We start from the raw sequence: 18,612 nt of genomic DNA on the forward strand, positions 1-18,612 counted from the left end.
AAGAGAGAATGCCACAAGGCAGCACTACACCACATCACCACCCTTTCAGCATTGGTAGTGAAGAAATCCATGAAAGGACAGTCCCGGCCAAAGTTACTGCATGCACACTGCAAATGATTAGTCAGCAGCATGCTCCCATCTCCATCCTCCCTCTTAGATTATGGTAGAGACTAAGTAGCTGTATAAAGATACAGGATCTTTATTTCCAGTCTTTGAAGCAAAACAGAAAATGCGTCCCAGTAAGCTGGCAGACATGAAGAAAAAGAGAAAAAGCAGAGATCCACAGGAAACTGTAGCCCATGCCCAGCCAGGCACATATTCCCAGCCGTGGCAGCATGGGCCATGCCTACTCTGATCTGAGTGCGTGCACAGAACTGATGCTGCTCTAAGTAGGATGCCCCTACCCTGCCAGCTTCAGTCTGCACAAGAGCCATACTGTTAGAGCATCTATTAACTAGGTCGTCCCCATTTACCTCAGTCACATTAGGAAAAGGCAAGAATACCAGAAGGACTGCTTTCCCCTCTGCACATTCTGTCCTTCCTCCCTATCCAGTGTAATTTTGCTCCCCTCAGAACAAGCATGAAGTAAATAAGTCACTCACAGCAGTAATCAACTAACACACACATTTGGCAATAGTTGCATACATTTTCCTGTCAACAAAACAAAAACAAAAAAAAATTGCTTTGAGGTATTTGTGGGCAATTCCTCAGTACATCAAGCATTTGCCCAGTAAACCCCTTAATAACAATAGTGAATGGGGCTTTGTCCTCTCTCCATTGGTGAATGTCCATTGCCAGTTCAGTAGCAATTTACTCTATACTATCGTGCTTTCTCCCACAATTATACACTTCTCTGCTTTGAGGAAGTGTTATTATATCTCAGAGTTTGAAAAAGTATGCCTCTTGCACTCCTGGGTATCTGGGACAGACGAGGTGGATCTGGGTGCTGCAATTTGGTTTCAGTCTCTGACATGCTGGCTACCCATTCGTAATGCTCTGCACTTCTACCTCCCAGTTGATGATTACATTCTGCATATTTACTAAGTAGTCCGATACTAAGGAGAGATGTGTAGCAGCCCTGTTATCGTTAGTCTGTTGTGTCTGTAGATTTGTTTTGTTTCCCCTCTGTGCCCCTGTAGCCATTTTAGCTTTGTCTAGAAGGCGATCACATATTGCACCTTGCTATTTGAACACTAATTTGATTCTAAACTGGTCAGTAATTCCAACATATAATGTTGAACACAGGCCCCTATTTCTACATTTTCATCAAGGCACCAATTAAATAAAACGAAGAGTTACATCTGTCAATTTAGAATTTTCTGTGAAAGTATAAGGCCTTACGCAACCAGAAGAGTCCTCCCTTTGAGTATTTTACGGTTTACTTAAATGTAACTTGGATATTAGTCACTGAATTTACTACTTTCACATAAGGCAACTTCTATTTTTCACTTAGTGCTGATGGCACGTTTTTGCCATTAAAATGGATCCTTGTTAAGGAAGCTTTACAGGATTTATATTGTAGCCACTTGACTTTTGCCAGTAGTTGAGAGTCATGGTTCAATGGAGCATTATAGTACCTTCTATTCAGAGCAAGTAAAGTCACTATAGTTGTTATTCTAACACATTATCAGTAATTATTCTGTAATGAAATACCTGTAGAATGAGGGAAGAGGGGAGGTGAAAATCTGATTATCCTATACATTTAAAAGTTTCAGTGTTAGTGCTGAGTCCCTTGAGATTATGCCTATAATTAATTAATACTGAAACTCCCTTGGCCAGAGCCCATGGTATGCAGCACCAAATGGGTGCTGTTCTCTAAATAGCTAGAGGAGAAATTCACATAGAGTTAGTTACAATTACATAGAGTTAGTTACAAAAGGATATCCAACTTCCTATGTGGTGGACACAACTAAGATGAAAAATCCCAGGATCAGCAGAATAGTCTCACATAAACCATGTGACACTTATGTTTCCAGCTTAAAGTTCAAACTATGTAGCATATAAGTGATAGTGCCATATGGCTTTCAGTTATGGTGAGGGTACACAGCAGTCTGCAGCCTAGAAGAAAGTTGGATAATATATGTATGCAAGCTAGCTAGATCCATTTTACAGAGCAGCGTACCAAACAGATCAAAAGACAGTACTTAGATAAGAAGGCCAATCTAAGTCAGAAGGATTTTGTTATTAAAACTGTTTCCCAAGAATTAAAGTCCATTAAATCATATTTGAGGTAGGAATTACTACACGTCTTGCTCTCAGGCAAATTCTGACTATGTCAGATATTGAAAATTATATCTACTGATGTGCTGAAAAAAAAATTTTTTTTTAATAGAAGTTCTGGGGGAAGGGGGCAATTCTCAAAATCTACCAAATCACACTATTAGACAAATATATGAATAGAGACACATTTTCCAAATATAATCAGTTTCCATTTTAAAAATTGTTATGAGTTTTACATCAGAAAACCAACATCTACATGTTTATACTAACCAAATTTCTCCATTTTGAAATAAGATGCTTAGTTGGCATCACTATTTTGAACCAGAAAGTTATGATTAGCAAGATGCTAAAATGCTGTAGGGTAGAGATGAATCTTAAGTTCTTTTCATTCTCCATAAGAAACATTTTAAATATTTTGTCTTGAAAGTATTTCCTAATTCATTAAGCTTCCATTATGTTGCATATGGTTTCTATTTTCAGGGCTTTAATGCTTTCAGGAATTACTTCTTTGACTTCTCTGGTTGTTGGCTCACTCGTATTCACACTGATTTGTTGGCTTATTCCTTGTCAGAGTCTCCCCCTTATTCTGTTTCTCAAACTCTGGTCAAGGAAGAAACTATTTCAACACATCTACACTTTGGAACTGTCTTGGTCCTTTATGGTCCTCCTCTCTCTCTTCTTTGTGCAGGGAAGGGAAGACAGAACGACCTTGAAAAAACTAGGTAGTCATCACTTCTTTGTATTTGAACAATTAGTACGGCCATTTTCCTGCTTGGAAAACTAAGATCTAGCCTTTAGATTTAGAATGTATAGAAGTAATTACAGTAGTAACTAGAGACCTAAGCCAAGATCCAGCTTCCCAAGGCCAAATGGATGCCCAAGAACGAATATGGATTTAGGAGCCTGTCTTAACTCTTCTTCAAAATATAGCTTTCCTGATTAATTATGTAATATGAACACTGATGTTTCTAATAAACCTGAGCAACTAGCATTCTGTATATCTCAAGGAATCTTGTCTGATAAGACCAGTAAAGCCAAGATCATTGCATCAGTTACCAGAGTAGTCTCCAGTACATTAAAGAATCTAAGCCATTTGGTGCTGCAGTTCATTTTTAGATGTTACTTCTCACACATTATTTAATTTACTAATGCATATTTATTAATGCCTATAAATATATACAAACATACATACATCTGCAATAAGACTGGATACGAGAACAAATATTCTAAGTAAGTCAAAAGACTCAGCATCCAAAGAGCAATGAAACTACACTGATCAAAAGATATCCTACACATCTACACTGCATCTATGAAATGCAAATTTGATTAGTGTATGTTAGTCTTAACTGTATAAATAGTTGATAACTGTTTCATCAGCTGATTTAGCCACTAAGCCGGAAGTAATCTTGCTAAAGACAAAGATAAATTGAGATGGGGAAGTTCTGCGGAAAGGTTTTTGTAATACTGGTGTTTTCAGTAAAGACGTGGCCAATAAAAATGGCTGTTTTACAGTCACAGAACAGTATTTTTCAGACTAAAAGTTGTCCAGCATGCAGAACACTCTGTTGCAAGATTTCAGGGCTAGTTGTATTTGGGGAAAATCCACAAATGGAAGACAGGACAAATACATGAAGCATTAGTTGGATACTACAATTTATTCCAGTAGCTTCATGTTTAAAGGTGATATACACAAATATTTTCAGAGATTTAGGAAGGTTCAAAATTCATAAGGCATGCATGCTCCTTATGTAATTTCGGAGTTACATTTTCAAGGTGTGGGGGAGGATAAAAACTGAAAGCTTCATTTCAGAAATAGTTAACAGGGATAACATATCACTTAACTTATCTGTTGGCACATTGTTTAAACAAAACACTTTTAAACCCCTAGGAAAACAAGCAAAAGCAAAAAAAAAGAAAATACTGCACACAAAATACAGAACTGAATAGTCTCATGTTTTAGCCTAGATTTTATTGTAATGGGATTAAATTATGATATTCTCAGGGATTCAGCTAGATACAAAAATGCTGTGTGGTGTGCAATTCCAGCAGCAATGTACTAACAAATTCTCTGAATTACACAATCAGCTGTTTTATACATTAACGCACACCAAGAGAAGGAACCACCATGATTTTCCCGTCTCTGCATGGTGGGGTGTGTGTTTGTTTTTTTCCCCCAGACCATGGAATGTAGCTAACATTCTCCCTCTGAAACCGACACCCCTACATACACACACTGCTCATTCCCTAATCCAGCAGGGAGGAAGATCATAACGTCAAGCATCTCCTTGATAGGAAGTTCCAGTTCTGTACGAAACCATGGAGCGACAGGAAACGCAAGAACCTTTGTTCCTTTTCTCCCTCCCTATTCCCAGCTCCTTTGAAAGCCAGTTGTATTAATTCATTATTATTATTGTATTTTCCTCCCTCCTCCTCCCACTCTATATTAAGCACCAGAATCAATTGACAGAGGCTGCTGGTAGAGGTACTTCTCCTGGAAACTCCATCTCTGCAGCTGACGCGGCAGCCTCGCCGACACAGCTCCCCGCACCCAGCCTCCTGCTGCTTCTCCTGCGAGACTTTTGTTGGAGGGGATGGGGGGGGGGGAGCAGTTGTGCTTAAAAATCGTCTGCGTGTCTGAAGTCTGTTCAGCCCTGTGGGTAGTGTGTCCGGCATGCGTCCCTCCGCCAAGGCGTACACAGGCTCCCCTCAAATTCAAAGGCTCTGATAATGGCCAGTGCCTCTGCCCCCGCGCCCCACACACCAGTGCCCTTAATGAGAACATTAAAAGAGTACGAAGTAATCATCCACTGGGGACAAGAGGGCTGGGAATGTGAGATTTCCATTCCAGCCAATGCTCATAAGCGAGGTTGGAGGAGAGGTAACAAAAGCCACAGCCAAGATCGGGTCTGGTGAACGACCGCGGCTTGGGGACGGGGGTCGCCTACAACGAACTCGTTTTGGCAGAAGCTTATCATACAGATCCTCTCGCTCTGTGGCTGGGGAGACACGTCGCCTAAAAGAGTCGTAATTTGCAAAGCCTACAAGATCTGCACCACCTCCAAGAGTTTTCCACCAGGAAACAATCATAGCCTACATCACCATCCTTGACCAGAGCGTGTTCTGAGGAGACGGGAAAGAGAAATACCAGATCAGATGTCAAGACGCGACAATCTGAATGAGAGGAAAATGTCTCATAAAAATCTCAGTAAAACAGAGGGAGGTGCTTGAGGAGACGGCCTTAAAAACCATGAGAGTCTCGCTCTTGATGGAGTCTTGGTAGGATCTGTCACAGCAAGGGTCCCCCGCCCCCGCAGCATGGCTTCTTCTTCTTCTTTTTTTTTTTTTAAACAAGATGGTTAACATGGAATTTAACTGCAGTAGATAAATTAAACCCACTTAATCGTCTTCAGCCACGAGGACTCACAAATGGATCTGCCTCATTAGAGTTGCTATATAATACCCCTTTGTCTACGAGCTGGCCAGACAGCAGTTCCCACAAGAAACTGAATAATGGGAGAGACAGGCCAGCCGAATAGGGTTACCCCATTTGCAGCACAGACCTCGAAAGGCCATTTTGCTAGAAGGTTTACAATGCAAGGATAGCTAATTCTGCAAAACCCGCAACCTCATTTTTCATGGTCACTTTTTGTCGATCAAAATTTGGGAGGCGAGAAGGTTGCCCCCACCGAAAACATAGGTTTAGTACCATTAAAAAAATAAACCAGTAAAATTCTCCTTAGTATAACAATGGCGTAGTTACCAGGATAAAAAAAATTACATGGAATTGGAGGGGTGTGTGATTTATTCCCTCTTTAAATTCTCCAATAAGAAAAAATTAAGATCCTAGCAAAATATTATGCTATTTAAAACATTATTTGAGCTCGTGGGAGAGGAATGTCCTGGGGATTAAATCTACAAACATCCTGGCTTCCTTGTGTATATTGCAACATCTCTGAATGCCTTTGTTCCATTGATTCTGATATGAGCTTGATTAATGATGGAGAGATCTTTCTGACTTGTCCCTCTCTCCACACCCTGCTCTCTGGCGCATGCGTGAGGCAAAGACAAAGGAATAGGTAATTACAGTACAATTTCATTCATTTTGACTGCAGTATTGCTCTGTTAGCAAAGACAACCAATACCATGGGGTTTATTCACACCCACCTGATGTGGTAGACGGGTTGTGTGTGTGTGTGTTGGTATTAGTCCCTAAAAACACAATAAAGACATCTGTAACTTAGTTGCGAGAGAGTCCCTCATTGTAAATACATATTGTGTGTGAGGTGAGGTGATCCTTCCCTGCATCATAAGGGGTTGATGGAGAGAGAGAGAGAGAATAAGGCAAAAAAAATTACATGGACATGTAGCCTTGACTGGGGGGAATAAAAGGTCTGTTGGAGTCCAGAGAAAGCATTCGATGCATATGCATGCACATTTATTGAAATACAGGCTGCATTAGGAGAGCAGGGTTGGGCGCGGGGGACACGTCTGGTTTGTTAGCTGCAGCCCAGACAGAAATAACGCTGCTAAACCTCCAAAAATTTGCATAAAGCATTGACAAGTCTGGGGATTAAAATTGTTGCCGCGTATGCTGTCATTTTCAAGCACACCCGTGATTGTTAAAGCAATAAGCAAGCTCTTTTAGTGCCTAATCAAGAACAATCACATTGTTAAAAGCTACAATAGGCTAACTGGCTGAGCTTCCATTTAAAAGGATTTAGCTCCCAGTTAGTGAGGGTTTGCGTCAAGATTTATATTTTAATCAAACACATTCCCTATCTCGTCCTATTCCAAAAGCCAAAATGCCCCACAGGTAAAATAGAAAACCATCCTTCCAAATCTAGGACATTGCCCTAGTATCAGCTATATGTTATCTCGCTATGGTGTCTCTTCGCCTCCTCCCCTCCATGTTCTTAACATGGATTCATTTTCTTCTCTATGTCCTTCATTTCATGAGTAGGTTTGGAGCGGTGTTGTTTAAAGCAATCTTCCTGAGAAAATTCAAGTCACTAAAAATTACGCAGTATTACAAACACCCTGTTCCCCCACCCTCTCTCTCACACACACACACACACAACCCAACGCGTGGTAACAGGCATTTCAAAGTAAGGACTGGATTTTAATCCATTTTTGAGCCTCACATGAATTCATACGTTCTCTCCCTTTCGAGGAATAGAACCCTTCACGGCGTGCCTGATAAGAGATGGGTGTTAAAGCACCTCCCAAACTGCTAGTCTTTCTCCACTGGAGCGGTTTAAAAAAATTAATCCTTTCCCCACATTTGAGACAGATCTAGACAGAAAAGAATCAAATGCAAAGCTCGTGGTGTCTTCCACGGAAATGGCATAAGTGAGACGCTGCTTCTTACCTTTTTTATATTTTCCTCTCTCCCCTTGTGTGTGTTTGTGTGCTCTGGTGTCACAGGGAGAGTCCTAGGTAGCCTAGCGCCGCTTGGCTTGGGCTGAGTTGGTGTGTGGCTCTCCCCTGCTCGCTTGCTGGGACTGGAGTGACTAGTGCTTGTTGGAGCAATGCCGCCGCCGCTGCTACTGCTGCTGCCTCTGCATTTCTCTCTCTCTCTCTCTCCCCCACCCTACCCCACCCCCCTCTCTCTCTCTGTGACAGTCTGTGGGCAGTTCAAAAGCCACACGCACTCATTTATTTATTTATTTATTTAAGAAGCTCGTAGGCAGGCGAGGTGCTTGCCCACGCTCACGCGTAGGGGGCGCACTGACCCAAGGTTTTAAATATAGGCTTGCACGCTAGAGGAGGATTTGTTGGGAAGGTGCATAACCCTCTTTTTCGTGTAAAATTATAGGATCCCAGAAAGGATCCCGGCGGTGGGTTGTTTGGATCCGAGGAACCATTCCTCCTGCCCAAAGACATCTCTGACAGCCCGTCTCCCTCTCGAGAGGGACAGAGAGAGAGAGACAGAGAGAGAGAGAGAAGAGGTGGGAGGCAGGTGCCCTTTGCGAGGAGGCGAAGCTGTTCCTTTCCAGCAGCAGCAGCTCCCACGCCACTTCCAACACAGGATTTACATCTTGGAGACATCAACAGAAGAGCCTTCCCCCCTGCGCTTGTGCGGCAGACCGGCCAGCAGCTCGCAGGGGCACACGCCGATCAGCGGACTCCTAAAGTTAGGCGCAGCTCGGCAAACCTTCGCGGGAGGTTGCATGGTGATGTTGGGAGCCGCGATGGGTCCGTGCAGTTGCAAGCTGGGCTGCCTGCCTCGAGTGTCACCTTTTCTGGAGGAGAGTAAAGAAGCCCGGCGTGAGGGGGCATCCCGGGGAAATGGGGAGAGCTCTAACCAGTCGTGTATTCCATTAACAAGCTAAGGACCAGGTCTGGCCTTTAAAGCCCACTCGTTTCTCAAGACAACGGAGAGGATTTTACTCCATCGCTCCCGCAGTTGACGAGCTAGCCCGGAGATCGCAAGTTTCTGTAAGGTCTGACCCCTCGCCAGAGTTCCGGTCATGTTCAGAGCTTGCAGCGACCGTAGGGCGATCCTGCCCCCGGATCATACCCCCTAGCGCCCCCCACCCCCGAAAACGAAGGCCACGCGCCTTCTGGGAACTTCAGGTTTCCCCAAGACCTGAGTTGGGGGGGGGGACAACTTTATTTACAGTTAACGCAGCTGTTTATTTGATTAAGGGTCTACATATCAGTGAAATTGCTACAAAAAAAAAGCCCAACCCTATTTACCCGATATTTTTATTTGCAGCACTTTGACGCCCTCTGCGCCTTAAAAGAGGTCAGGACAGTTTGTAAATACAAGTAACGGGATAGGATTAGCTACAGCGTTGATGAGTAGATCTTGCGATCTAGTGAAAGGGAAGAAGAGTCTTGACACCGTAAATCTGGATCCGTTTCACTGAACAAAATTTTAAAATCGTGGCTGGGGCATCTCCTCTGGGGGACCGACTGCTTCATAGGCACGCAGTGGAGTTGACAGGTATGCCAGAACTTTGAAAGGGAGCAAACCAAAATATTATCTTCCACTGACTTGAAGGCAAAGAAAATGAATATCTGAGTACACCAGACTAAACTAGCGGGTTTGCTGCAGGGATAGGATTTTATATGCAAGGAGACCTACTTCTAGTGAACTCTAATACAGCGGGACTTGTTTTATAACGTAGTAAAATGAATTGTTTCTGGGAACCACGAGGTACACGTTGTGGCTATTAGGAACGTCTGATAAGTTTACTGTCAAGTTGAATGGAAGATGTCTGGAAAAGGGTTCTACTTATATGTATATACAGCCCCCCTCCAAACACCTCGTACACAAATCAATAGACCACGCTGTTTAGAGAGGAGCGCCTAGCTAGCAAACTAATGCAGTTCCCATTTTCCTGATATGAATACTTTGTAATACAAAAAGAAAAGGAGTACTAGTGGCACCTTAGAGACTAACCAATTTATTTGAGCATAAGCTTTCGTGAGCTACAGCTCACTTCATCGGATGCATCGAATTTGTAATACAAAGAATTACATAAATACACTAGACTGGGAGAGTTAGTGAGCACAAGCCAAAGCTAACGTGATAGCTAGCACTCGAGTATTATGCATAACATATTGTCTATATTTCAGGAGTAACGACGAGCCAGGGTTTTTGTAGAAATTCAAATACGACGATCTGCGTGCGACATGCAAATTTCCGCTTTCAAATTTGTCCTTTCAGGCTAGCTAATCTGCCTCTTTCAGTATGCAATAGTTGATGCCATTCCCGAACATTTCCAAAAATGGAAAGCGTCAAGAAATCCACACGTACTGTGTTGCTGGCTCGCTTTCATGTCGGGGACAGCAAGCCCCAGAGAAGGCGTGATTGGAATATAGATCCACAAGTTACCATAGAAACTAGAGAGAGAGCCTGCATCGGGATTAAGAGCTGCAAATTCACAAGAATAGGGCTTGTGGTTTCCTAGTAGCTGTTCTTATCAAGATAAAAAATGCTGCCCTCTTCCCATACAATGATTAAATGGTTTTATTAGCTTAACAAACCTCGGCATTCAAAGTCTTACCATAAATCAGTGTTTAACTAATGCCACCCTTAATATCTTTAAGCCTGTAAACCTAGAACAATTTAGTACTTGTAAAAATGTCTTCTGACAGCTTCCAATGTGTACAGTTAAGGAGATTTCTTACTAACCTTTTAAACCTCTTTCAGACAGTATGAAGGCATTGCAGTATACTCTCTCTGTCTCTCTCTCTCACACACAGTCTTCCACCAAGCAATCATTTGCAATTTAGGTAGGGTGAAATGGCAAAATACCGTAATGTAAAATGGCTTTTTGACACCTTTCTGCATTCATTTCCATTCACTGCAGAGCCTTGAAACCAGTCTGTTTGGTTAAGGGAGGCTGGTTAATTGGTAACAAGAGCTGAAATTTAGGATCATGTTTCAAAATGAGAAGGGATTTTCCACCAAGTTAAAGCAGCAGTTCCAATATAAGTTAGGTTGGAGTTAGGTACAATGACACTGCAGGAACGGCTATGTTGACAAAGCAGACTAATATTCTCCTAATGCCCAGCAGAATTTGTCAAGAAAGATAGTGAGACAGCATGGTTGAATTTGGTGCCTGATTGCAAGGGCCCGATGTTGCTTTTCTCCACTCTCAAACATTTTGAGGTGTCCACTTTCGGGTGTATAGGGCCACTGCTGCTAGTGCTCACACACAGGTGTGTTCACCTGTGGCACCTGAACCAGAGTGCGACTGACTTGAGCCTGATCAGTTTCACAGTTATTGCCCTGCTGAGATTCTGGAAGCACACCAGGCAAGAGTGACATTAAACAAGCTTGCATCAGTTACCCTGCTGCTGCACCTGCTTTGGACATGCTGTGTGCAGAAATCTGATGTTGAAGTGGGGTGGGGAGTGAGTGTGTATTAGATGGACAGGGAAACAAAAGTGAACTGCTTAGTTTTAGTGTGAAAATTACAGAACGAAAAATACTCAAACAGCCTCTTCTGAAAGAGATTTGGCCCTCAGGGTTTCATAAGATATGTTTGATCAGATATGCTTATTCACATGGAGATCAGAAAAAGTAAAGTGGGGAGACTGAGGAAGAATTGCAGTGCCTTGCTACAATCCTTGCACATCATTTACACTCATCTATATATATGGGCAAAAACATAGGGTTCAATTCCCCTTTGCCCTCCATTTTGTCTCATCAGTTATACTTGTGCAGAGTGCCAAATCAGAGTAGTCCACTCAGAATGGTGGTAGCAATTTACATTGGCTTTGCACAGGCATAAATGATTATGCAAGAAGCAAGGCAGAGGAGAATCAGGCTCACAGACATTACACGTGTGTGTGTGTTTCTCCAAGTTATTTTTCAGTAGGATAAATACCATGTCCACAGGAGTACATAACTTCTGAACAGACTGATTTGAAGGTTGGTAGGTGGGACTCCTGCCTTCACCAAATCAGAGTACCACTAGTTCTTACATGCATGCTCATTCACGTATATGACCCTGAATCTACTCATGATTTTTAGGGTTAACAGGATTCGACCATATATACACCAAAGGAAAATGGAGTTATGAGGTAAATATGCATAGTATTTCAAACTATTCCTCCTAAAGGCATACTGAACAGAGGAAAAAATGGAAGTCTGAAATGAAGTAACTTATTATAGGAAGGTTTCTGGGGTGCTAGTGCAGATATGTATGCAACTATTATTTACATTGTAAGTACTGTATCTCTCTCACACACACAATGGCCCTACACATCGAAATCTCTTTCATGTATCATAGGCAAATGCATTAACAAACCTGTGCAGTCTGTTTAGCCAAAGAGGAGTGATTTTACTCTAAAATAGGGTGAGCAGATGTCCTGATTTTATAGGGACAGTCCCAATATTCGGGGCTTCGTCTTATATAAGCGCTTATTACCCTCCACCACCATCCTGATTTTTCACACTTGCTGTCTGGTCACCCTACTCTAAAATGTGTTAAACTGTCCAGAGTCATGTCAGATTCATGGACCTCTCAACATCAGCAGGGTGATGACCTTACAGTTATTAATAAATAGCCTGAGATACTATAAGTATGGAGAAAAAGCAAAATACTGAATTTTGAACTAGAACTCCAGACTCTTATGTTACAATTTGTGTAATTTCCTCTGCAACCCCTGGGTCTTTAGAGAGGGATTTAAGGAAAAAGTTCTTTAAGAAAATTTCTCATCAGTTATAAAAGGTATCAAATTTAAACTCTCTTACTTTATATGGTGTCAAACTTGTGTTGTGAGTTATTGGCAAGGGGATCCATTTTCCAAGTCAGATGGATGCCATTTGGGGGGTAGTATGCTTTAACTGGTATATTACATAGAAGCAGTTTCTCCAGAGTTGTTAGTATTCAAATCTTTATTTCACTCTCTCCTTCTCCCCAGTGTATTTTACTGAGCAAGCTGGTTAAAAGAGCACATAAAGAGGAAATGACTAATGGCAGTGACAACAGAGAAGTTACCTTATTTTAAAAAAGGACGGGAGAAACATGGTTTTGTTGTGATCCAACCTCCCCTGAGAAGAGTCATCATGCCGTCCCTTTCACCTCTGCACCATGTGAAACCTACATCCATCGCTAGATTCATAAATTGTATGCTTAAGGCAGGCATTGTTCAATTAAAACAAACAAGTTACCTAACTTAGAAGAGAGTCTAGGTTATTCAAGGAGTTACAAAACATGCATTTGGCCTGTGTTTCACAAAGTGATGTTCTTTACTTTTCACCTGGGATAATTAAATCCAGTGAGCAGCCAGTCCTTAATCAATTTTGGTTTCAGGTTCTCATATGCTTGCAAAATATTCTCATGAATAAACAACAGGTGCATTGTGAAACATGATATGCTGGCCAACAAGTATAATTCAATAGCATTCATTATTTACCAAATCATACCATTTAAAGAGAAGACAGATGCCTTACATAGCAGTAGTGACTGTTACAGTCTTAGAGCACACTGACAAAGTAAGCTCGATATTTTTTCCAGGCTTGAAGAGATACTACAGTTCATAAGAATACACTCTTTATGAACTTCAGAATTTTAACAAATTGTTATGTTTCCTGAGGACTTCATAAATGTCAATGTGCACTATTATCTACGCATGCCATTTTCTTTTAAAAGAAAAAGGCAGTATGGATCATAGGAACTAGGAACACATAGGAGGGACTGTTCAATATCAGAGTGCTCCAGAAGAGAGCAGAAACCATGAATACTCCAAATAAGAATGAGGTAATATCTTTTATTGAACCAACTTCTGTCGGTGAGAGAGACAAGCTTTCAAGCCACATGGAGTTCAACAGAAGTTGGTCCAATAAAAATATATTACCTCCCCAACCTTGTCTCTAATATCCTGGGACTGACAGGGCTACAACTACAGTGCATACCCCAAATAAGAATGACATTCTCAGAGGAGCTTAAACTGAAAATGGATGTCAATTTCTCTTAAATCCCTTGCTTCTTACTGCAAGGTTGCTCTATTCACAGAACATGTTTAAGTGTTCACTTCAGGATATCACTATAGTTGCAAGGCATATGATTTAATACAGTAAAGTTGTGATTGTCCAAACCTCCCTTTTCTAAGGAACTGCCTGTTATATGGCTCCCTATTCATAGAATATCAGAGTTGGAAGGGACCTCAGGAGTCATCTAGTCCAACCCCCTGCTCAAAGCAGGACCAGTCCCCAATGTTTGCCCCAGATCCCTAAATGGCCCCCTCAAGGATTGAGCTCACAACCCTGGGTTTAGCAGGCCAATGCTCAAGCCACCGAGCTATCCCTCCCCCCTATTATGCTACTGGTTCTCCCAGTACAACTCCGGTAATCAAGTTTTATTGGGTTTATTATGTAAATCATCCAACACTGGCTTTTAATTTTTAATCAACCCACTATCATTAAACATTTGTAAGTTTATCAGCTGCGACCTCTAGAGGGTGCCCTGAGCTTCGAGTTTGGAAGCTCTATTTAGGCTCACAGAAAGTCAGTGATGTTCCTTTCTTCAATCTGAATTCAGAATCCCACAAGGAGTGGGAGAGATGCTATTTTGGAGTTCCCCAAATTGTGAGACACCTTGTTACCCGTGTCTCAGCAAAAGGGGGACTTGCTTGCACTTAGCTCCCTGATACTAGCAGTCTATCAGCCATCCAAACAATCTCCACAGAACTCCGCCAGCCCTTACTTTGCCTTGCAGGTTAACAATAAGTGCACCCCATTCCTTGAACCCCTCTGAAAGTGTCCCGCCCATCACACGCGCACACACACACGGAAATTACCAGGTAAACTGTCCCCAGAGAGACTGTGTACAGTACATGTCTGGCACAACTCAGCATCAGGTCTTTTATAACATTACAGCACTGAAATATATTTATAGTGGAATACTCATAAGTTTATTATCAAAGGTTTAAGTTTTAAGAGACAGCGAGTAAAGATAATAAGTGGAAACAGAAATGGTTACAAATATAAAACAAAACTTATAGCAATCCTAGCCCTACACTTAACAAGGATTATGTTTCCTAATTAATAAAGGAGATTTTCTGCCAAGGATCCAGTCCTTGACAAAGCTGTTGATTTCCAGTCAAAGTTAGGATCCAAACTTCCATGAACGGAACACCCCACACCCTTCAAAGGGTTTCCCCTTTGTCTTACTTGTCTCCCAATTATAGTTCAGTAAACCTTTGAAATGCTCTCCTGTTGTTTGTTCTTTGGTGAACTCTTCCCTGTTGGAGGGAAGCTTCCATTCTGTTGACTTACAACCAGACAGAGATATACATCTTATCTCCTGCCTGAAAGAAACCTGTTTGTCAGCTCTGCTTGGGGGACAATTTCTAAACCTATCATCAGTACCTACATATTACTCCTTATGTATCCTCTGTGCATACATCTCACAATAATTATGAGGATCAGTCTGACATAAGCTTTTATTAGATACCTCACTTGACCCTCTTTGGATAAATACTATGAAAGCAATGTGTTGGGTGTAGTGAGTTTATCAGGTCTCTCAAGAGTTGCTGACAAAGAACAGTGCTCATTTTGTGTGATGCACTCAGACAATCAGATAATGCAGAGAGTGACATAATGTCACACTGTCGTAGGGAATCTAGTATAGTCTTACAGCAGTACGCCCACCGCACAAAGGGAGTGGGGGGAAAAAGACTAAAGAACTTTAGGGATTTGTTCCTCCCTCCTGTACTTCAAAATTAGAGCCCTACCAAATTCACGGATGGCTGTGAAAAACACGTCACAGACCATGAAATCAGACCTCTCCCATGAAATCTAGCTATTGGTGGGGCAGAGCTGGAGGCACTCCAGCTGGGGGTTCGATCATTCACCAGGTTCCAGCTGCTAGTCTTCCTGGCTGGTGAGGGATGGGACTTCCACTTCCCCTGCATGGCTGCTCTTCGTGCAGGGAGATCATACCCACCTCTGGGTACCTCCCCCAGCTACAGGAAGCTCTGTGGCTGTGCTGCCTTCAGAGTCCAGCTCTGAATAGGGCCCTATTCATAATAGAAGCAGACACAATGACGGGTTGGAGGGAAAGATGGTATCTCATAGGTTGAATAATCACAATTGAATAACCTTGGGGGAAATGGGCAGGGAGAGCGGGGGAAATGGAAGCTAACACACCTGGAGAATTAAAGACTAACGTGTGCTGAGTATACTGCTGGGGGGGGAGCATGACAAACCAAGGAGAGGCCTGGCAGAGCCAATAATTGCCTCTTTACTGGTTTTGCAGGATAGTTTTTTTACTTGTTTTCCTTTATTACACCTGGGAAAGCTACTTTTCTCAGCTAATTAGCTAGAGGGCATAACTGAGAGCATGCCAGGCACATGCTTTGTCAATTAGCACTCCATCTTCTTTAAAGAACGATATGCAAATTGGGGACACCTGGCCAAACCAAACACAAACCCACGCTTGGCAGGCCACTCTCCCTTCCGTAACCCTGCTACAGTCTAACTTCTGACAGTCAGCACAGCTGAGACAGCGTGGATTGCTTTGCTCATAGCCTCCACTCGCTTTCTTTGCTACAGCCTAATCTGCAAAGGTTCTGCAGTTTACACACACATACACTCTACTTGCAAGTAATGGAAGTGTGGAGGGACAGGCCGGGGTCAGCAGGAGAAGTGCTAGGGAAGCCTTAGGCTACATGCAAAAAGAAAAGCTGTAGCTCACAAAAGCTCATGCTCAAATAAATTGGTTAGTCTCCAAGGTGCCACAAGTACTCCTTTTCTTTTTGCAAATACAGACTAACATGGCTGTTACTCTGAAACTTAGGCTACATGGTTTGTTTTCAGTTACATTGGAAAGCCACTGGTGGCAGCTTAATGCCCCCTGGGAGCTTTAAGAAGATGCCAAGAAAATACAGCTGTTGCCTAACCATAATTGGGAGAGAGTGCAGCCTTAGTCTGCAGCACAGGCCTCCTGGAGCTTGCATGCTGAGGAACCACTGATGAGCAAGCTTACCTGAAACAGACGAACAGCAGTGCTAGGAGGTACAGATGTCTGGGTGAGGGTGGATAGCAGGCCCTGTAATGGAAAAGGGAGCTCTGCCTCTGCTGCCCATCTCTCATACAGCAGCTCACTGGCCTCTCCTAAATCCTTTCCCATCAGTCCACTATTTGCCCCGCTGCCTAAGGCCCCTCCCTCTGCAAAACACCCTACCCAATTTGCAGCTGTCCTCCCCAGCCAACCCCCACCAGCCCAGCCACAATGGAATCCCCCAATCCTCTTTGCCAGTCCTTTCCCACTCCCATTCCCCCAACCTATACACCCTGGTCACTACCCCAGTCCAGCAGTCCCATACTTATTCCAAACCCCTCAACTCTTCCCTCCAGGATTCATCATCCCCTTTATATCTTCAACTCCTCCTTTGGAGAACAAACGCAACTCCTTGCTACCTTGTGCTCCCCCTTCTCACTGTAGCCACTTTATGTTTCTGATTTTATACTTAGGCTGTAAACACTTCCAGGCAGAGCCCTTCCTCTGCTCTCACCCCCCTTGAATTGCAGCACATGCCAGTTCCTCAGGAGACACCTTATCACCCATCTTCATCCACACTGAAGTCCCCTGAGGTCTCCTCCACACCCCCGTATGCCTATTTCCTGCCTCTCCAGTAATATTTTTTTTTCCTCTCCTCTTTAGTGAATGTCTCCTCATGTCTTTGATCAGTACTGGCAATCAGTGGCAGGGGCTTGCAAACAGTGAAGGTTTCTTCCCTTTTACTCCTCAGTTTCACTCTCTGGGAAAGGGCAGAAATGCCTGGCAGAGGTCAGCAAGAACAAAGAGATGAACAAATGTCCAGTGGCCGTTCTTCCAGATGTTGGAAAGAGGGTAGCGCGGCAAGAGAAAAAAATCTTTCCCCTTCCATTTAGATTATGGGTGATCAGAAATAAAAGCTAAAAAAGAAGCAGCCCATCACCGTTCCAAGCCAAAACTGTGCATCTGTCAATTCCGACGGCACCATCTGCCTCAGCGGCCTGGCATCTGGAAGATCCTTCATTCTGAGCAACTTGCAAAGGTATTTCCACGAATTGGCCACACGGGGGTGCTTTCAGTTCATCATATGCTTCAGGCAGAAGCCTTTAGTTCTTACTTCACCGAAGGAAAGGCAGTCAATTCTCGTACCATTTTCACTCATGCTGAGATTTCCTTAAGTAATGATGACCATTTTTCCTTTTCCATATGATGATCAACACTGCACTGCTGTTGGGATTTCAAAGGTCAATGCACCACTGCTGGTAGTCTGCCACTCCATTTTATGAAGAGGATTTTAAAATACATTAAAAGTCCAATTCACTGTTGACCTGCACTTCATGCAGTCATTTACACCAGTGCAAAATTGGACTGGGAGTAAAACCCTATTCTAATCTGGTTCCATGTACACCTACTTTGCACAAGTATACCTCACTACCCCACATTCAGGACACTGATGAGTGGGGGCCCACAAAGCTTAAAGTATGGGGGAGGTATTTTTGAAAGCTTTGTATTTGACACATTTTGTATTTTTTAGTCATTACTGGGGCTTGTTCGTAAAGCACTGGGGCTCAGCCTTAGCATAACAGCAACACAGCTCATAGCACAATGTGATTTTATAAGAGTGTTGCCTGCAAATTCCTGTGAAAAGTTCTTTGGCCCAGATCCTCAAGGGTATTTAGGCTCCAAGCTTCAATGGAAGTTAAGAGCTTCAATACCTTTGAAGATATGGGCCTTTGCCTTTCTATATGTTTGTAAGTGCTAAGCACATTTTGGGCACTATTCCAATATATATATATATACAAAATTCCATTCTATTTAGGTTCTTATATCACACCCATGAGTGGTATCCGACATCTAAGTAATTCCATCATAAATCTCTCCACTTTATTACACAAACACTCGATGACTGATTGACAGGCCAGAGGAAGGA

The 18,612-nt window shown here is 42.7% G+C and overlaps 1 protein-coding gene and 1 long non-coding RNA gene across 5 annotated transcripts in view; one reads left to right on the forward strand and one right to left on the reverse strand.

The window, feature by feature from the left end:
• Positions 1 to 7,820, reverse strand: part of BASP1 (brain abundant membrane attached signal protein 1) — a 72,870-nt gene extending 65,050 nt beyond the window's left edge. Inside the window, exon 1 of one of the 2 annotated variants that reach the window (XM_074945006.1) lies at positions 7,589 to 7,820. The gene's annotated coding sequence lies outside the window, so the exon portion shown is untranslated. The remainder of the gene's footprint in view (positions 1 to 7,588) is intronic. The other variant, XM_074945007.1, reaches the window with a different exon arrangement.
• A 126-nt stretch (positions 7,821 to 7,946) lies between these two features.
• LOC141982703 (uncharacterized) lies at positions 7,947 to 17,569 on the forward strand. 3 transcript variants are annotated; one of them, XR_012638184.1, is made up of 4 exons: positions 7,947 to 8,663; positions 8,939 to 9,169; positions 16,502 to 16,699; positions 17,437 to 17,569. It is a non-coding gene; the product is annotated as an uncharacterized LOC141982703 (long non-coding RNA). The 3 variants fall into 3 exon arrangements; XR_012638185.1 differs by lacking the exon at positions 16,502 to 16,699 and having other exon boundaries at positions 7,948 to 8,663; positions 17,437 to 17,562; XR_012638186.1 differs by lacking the exons at positions 16,502 to 16,699; positions 17,437 to 17,569 and adding an exon at positions 12,604 to 14,729 and having other exon boundaries at positions 7,948 to 8,663.
• Positions 17,570 to 18,612: the final 1,043 nt, after the last annotated feature.

The sequence above is a fragment of the Natator depressus genome, chromosome 2, assembly GCF_965152275.1.
Source record: "Natator depressus isolate rNatDep1 chromosome 2, rNatDep2.hap1, whole genome shotgun sequence".
Classification (NCBI taxonomy): domain Eukaryota; kingdom Metazoa; phylum Chordata; order Testudines; family Cheloniidae; genus Natator; species Natator depressus.